Source organism: Dermacentor variabilis, chromosome 3, assembly GCF_050947875.1.
Source record: "Dermacentor variabilis isolate Ectoservices chromosome 3, ASM5094787v1, whole genome shotgun sequence".
NCBI lineage: Eukaryota > Metazoa > Arthropoda > Arachnida > Ixodida > Ixodidae > Dermacentor > Dermacentor variabilis.
This window is the reverse complement of record NC_134570.1, coordinates 156,009,897-156,014,875: the sequence shown is the minus strand read 5'-3', so window position 1 is coordinate 156,014,875 and position 4,979 is coordinate 156,009,897. Positions and strand designations below refer to the sequence as shown.

The 4,979-nt window shown below is 44.9% G+C and overlaps 1 pseudogene; it reads right to left on the bottom strand.

Moving 5' to 3' along the window:
- Positions 1–2,592: 2,592 nt before the first annotated feature.
- LOC142576823 (U2 spliceosomal RNA) lies at positions 2,593–2,771 on the bottom strand (annotated as a pseudogene).
- Positions 2,772–4,979: the final 2,208 nt, after the last annotated feature.

Below are 4,979 nucleotides of genomic sequence, written 5' to 3'. Positions count from 1 at the left end.
AGAGTGCAATTGCGAAAAATTTGTTCGCGTGTTTCTAACAGAAGCATGTTTAATAAAACTGTCTTCACACAGCTACATGATCTCCAGACCTCGATGGAAACTACTCATTTGCTTTAGCCAGCTGCGATCAATTATTGAAAATTTAGTTATGGTCGCTTCGTTTATTACGAAACGAGCTGCTCAACGTACTCCATATCTAGAGGTTACTAATTTGGACACTAGTATAATAAGAGGATATCACCAAGATTTATATTAAGATATTTATTTGCTGCAGTTACAAATAGCCGGCATATTGACGGTGCTGCCGGCTTCTTATAGAGCAAGTGTGAAAGCTTGGACTAGTTGTCTGGGTGAAATGAGGCGAGATAGCGTTTCTGTGAAATAATCAGCCTTATCATGGATCATCTATACAATCGGACCGTGTTATTGCCGCGTTCGATTCGTCGAGGCTTGCCATCTCGAGGATCGTAGTTATTTAGCTTCCAAGAAGGTATCTAAAACGTGAGAAACTGATGTGACAAGGACAAACATCATGTAATAGTTGTGTCGGACATCCTGCACAATAATATGGACACAATTATTGCACACAATATGCACAATTATCCTGTCACGTCGAACTCATACCCATTCATTAAGCTTCACAAATACGATAGATAGAGGGTGCCTACTGTACTAATGGGCTATACCAGCAGCTTGTGTGACGCACTGTGTAAAGAAACGGCGAATGTCCGCGCTAGAATTCACAATTGTTAAAACGTGCAGGTACACTGAAACCTACTTATGAGTCCTGGACGCCATATTAAGAAGTGGGAATGTACATTCTTGGACCGTTTCTCTTAAATTCCTCTAGAAACTGGTGCATCGTGTTTGCATCGTGTACGAAGCTGATTATTTGACGTGCTATGCCGAAACAAAGGCGCTACGACACGGCACATCATATGAGCTTGCCCAGATTTTTTTATCCGCAGAGGGACGCTTTGGTACGAAACCCCGTCATTCAACACTGGCCGATGGACGACATTTACGTCGAAGCTCATCGAGGCAATTTTCAGACAGCTGCGCAAGCCCCATATAGATCACGGCATCCTGACCCCAGGCTGGTCCAATGTTCGATGAAAACCTGTCGGGAGATAGTGGTGCATTATCAGTATAAAACGAACATTTCCCTAAGGTCGAAAGAATAACGAATATACTCGGTGTTTTTTTTAGGCAATACAGATTTCCTATAAAAAGGCTCTGACCCCAGGACACCTACCGTATTCAAGTACGAGCTTTATGGTGACGCGAAAATACATTGCCGCTGCTTAAATTACTCTGAAAAGACAAATTAAAGATAAACGTGTTGACCAACTTGAAAGAAATTACTGTTGAAGGCAGTTGTCTATATGGAAAGCTTTGAGGGCGTCACAGAATATGGCATAGCCATTCTTTAGAAACAAAACAAAATTGCTTGTATACTTGAGTTATCCATAATAGAAAATAAATGCCAAATCAAGACAATTTAGAGATTGAGTGCGTCCGTCTACGCGTGGGACGGCAAAGGCGCGTAAGATGGAACATGGGTCAAGATCGTGCCGCAGCATGATCCTGAACCGACAAACAGCGGCACTCACTTGCCAGGCAAAGTGTGCCCTATCATAGGGTGCGGAGACGTTCAGTTTGAAATTTCCCCATGGTTCTCGTGAAGAGACGTCTCGCTCTGACATCAAAGCGGGGCCGCGTTTTCTACGCTATACTGCCTGAATTTACGGTTCAAATTCGATGATAAATGTGTCGAAATAAATGCGATTTTCAAGATCCTTGAATGCGACGATGCCTTAAATTGTGGCTGCCTCCAAATTCGTCATTTAAACAGCTCCCCATAAGGCACTAATAAAACGGTTAGTTAATATACTTTCGGTATTAGGCCATCTGAAGCTCACGTTATTTGCAGCAAAGTATGTCTACCTCGCCTAGAAACGCCTCTGCAAGAAATGCCGCGCTCGCTGCGCTTAGAACCTTTTTATATATATAAAACATCTGGAAGAATGTCAGGAAAGACAAGACAAGCTCGAACGCCTTGGCAGTTCATCCCATGTCTACTGGTCACAATGACTGGTATTATTCTGGTGTAATCATGACAGAGAAGTGTCTATATTGAAGTACCCTCTTGGGACCATTATATAGTCAATGGACAACAAACCCGATCAAACGGAACCGGGGTAACCTTTCCAATATATACAGGCGCACTCTGCATCATTGAACGCATAAATATTCGGGATATTTCGGGCTCTTCACTGTGAACAAGAGACCCGGCCGTAATGGCCCCGAAGCATTAACTATAATTAGGTTTGTTTTTCTGTCAATCTTAGGCGAGTGTTCGTTTTTTTTATCATCCCCAGACTAACCGCCTGACAATAAAGCAACAATACAATGGTCGACACATTCTCTGTGTGCATGTGCAGAACAAAACGTGCAACGAAGTACTACTGAACGTATTCTTTGGCACCAAGAATTCGCACCCACCTCTCTACTTACAGCGAAGCTGTATATGGCTTAGTCCTGGAAAAATTTAGTGCTTCTCTCAAGCCGTGTAGATCGGGAATTTCTCCCCTTGCGTGGGCCGATACAGAAGATAGTGCATTACCGGACCGACCGGCGGCGGAGGTGAAGCAGGCTTTAAGCACTCCGCAAACTAGGAAAAGTAAGTTTAATATCTTAGGTCCAAATGAACCCGTAAGAGATATTAAGCTGATGACAACCGGTACAACACTTTTACCCGCGTCGGCCATGTCTACGTTCGCATCGGCCTCTCTTTGTCGGCATTCTAAGCGCCTGCGTATTTCCTTTGCTTTCCTTCCGTTCTCCCGTGGTGGCGGTGCCGTGAGCGTGGTGTCCGCCAGGACCGCGAGGCGGAAAGAAAGGCGAAGGGTCCATGTGGCCTCGATCTCGCCAACATCGAACGTTTCACCGGACCAACGGCCAGATTTCTGAGGGAGTTTGTGGAGAACCCATTCCATGTGGTCTGTGGTGTGTGTCCCCGCTTGTGGCTTTCGTGTGACCTCACAGCCATTACTGCACTGCGGAACGTGGATCAACGAACGATGGCCTTGGCTGCGGGGAAGCAGTGTGCGCCCTCGGAGTACGGTGACGTGCGTGTCTGTTCTACGTGCCCGGATTTGTTAGTAAAAGGTGTTGTGCCACGTTTTTTATGGTCTAGCGCTCGTAAAACATTAAATCTTCCAATTTGATTGCATTCCAATTAACTGGCATCTTATTTACGTAACACTGACGTAAGAATCGGGTGGTGACACACAGGGTTGATAAAGAGCCCAATAAAACGCCTTCTCCACTTAGCCTGCAGCAGGACACAACAGCCCACAAAAGGTTAGAGGATTTTGGTGTGGCCAAGTTAAAGCTGGGGGGGGGGGGGCGTAATCAGACAACTTGGTGAGGCGAATGGTCTACGAGTGGTCCGATACCCTTTTCTTAGCTCGCAGTGGCTGTTAGAAAATCGTTGTCGCTTGTAAAGTGGAGCAAAAATTGGCATTTGGATGAGCCCTCAGCGAAGAAGAGTTGGCACAGCAATGTCGTAAATGTACCATATAGGCTCAACAATGATACACTGCCTCGTAAAGTTGTCTAATGTGCGCAAACAAATCCATTATAACAAGTAACATAGAGTAGGCCGTGCCAGAACAATCGACGGGCAGTCGTCTTCAATTGCTTTCGTAAAAGGGCAGTCTCAACCTATTAGAGAAGTCTGTTTTGTTTCGCACAGTTTTTTATGTACTTCTTGATTTGTCTTTTATGCATGGTAGTATTTGAATTATAAGCAATTGGAAGAACTGTTTCCGCTCTGCTGCTCCTTTCGTTTTACGGGTATTCGGGCTGAACAAGCTACCACGAGGAGCTTGTTCTTTTTTTTTTCACTTTCCCTCCGCAACACTGCATTTTGCTTTATGGAAATGAAAGATGCATAACATAAATAATTGTGCATGGTTAATGCGTACAGTTCACTTTGACATGATGAGTTTTCACTGTTTGATGAGATCACGTGCCTAACTAGGGAAGTGGGCGTAGCCTGTAAATATTTTTGACCCATAGGAGTTGGCGCTGAAAAAGGCGTAGAACTGGAGACAAAAATTATTTGTTCTGTAGTTCAGTCTAATAATGCATAATGAGTGTATACGCATCATATCACATGTGGACACGGCAACCAAGCCGTGACGATGTCAGCTAATGTACGCCTACTCGTGCAGGTTTGACGGGGTGCCTTGCTTTGTCGACCGGCTCTTCGGTGTTTTGCACGGGCCAGTTTGAACACCATCGTCACACCGTTGCTACATCGCTCAAGCTGGGCACGGGCATCGACTGTGGCGATATTTTCAGTAATCCGGTATCACCGTGTCTGCATGACGAGCGCCATCTTTGCTGCGCAGAACTACGTGGCATGACGACATCATCAATAGACCCCGCGAGCGACACGCCAGGGCCTATAAAAGGGATGCCTATTGCTGCGAGCGGCAGTGGACACGGCAACTAAGCCGTGACGATGTCACCTAATGTACCTCAACTTGTACAGGTTGGTGGTTTGAAATTTGGTTATCGTAGTGACGATCCTTGCTTAACTGTGTTGCCGTGTCCACATACTATTATAAACTGCATAAGTGACTGTTTTTCGCTTGCAGGTCTGTTGCTTTCATTGTCAGGGGATGTGGAGGTAAACCTTGTACCTATTACGGATTCAATGTATCAATAACTATTAGAAAAGCAAAAGACAATCCTGTCTAAAATTTCGCAAATGCAATTGAAACAGGCCACATCCGAGTCCACTATGGTTCAAGTACAGAACAGATTACTAACCATTGAGAAGAAATTAGAGTGCACCGATAAAGTGAATGGCAGGCTGCAAAAACTTGAGAATGCAGTTGATAGGAGCGATATTGAAGTGAGCCCTCTGCGTAGACAGGTTGACGACTTAGAAAACCGCTGTAGAC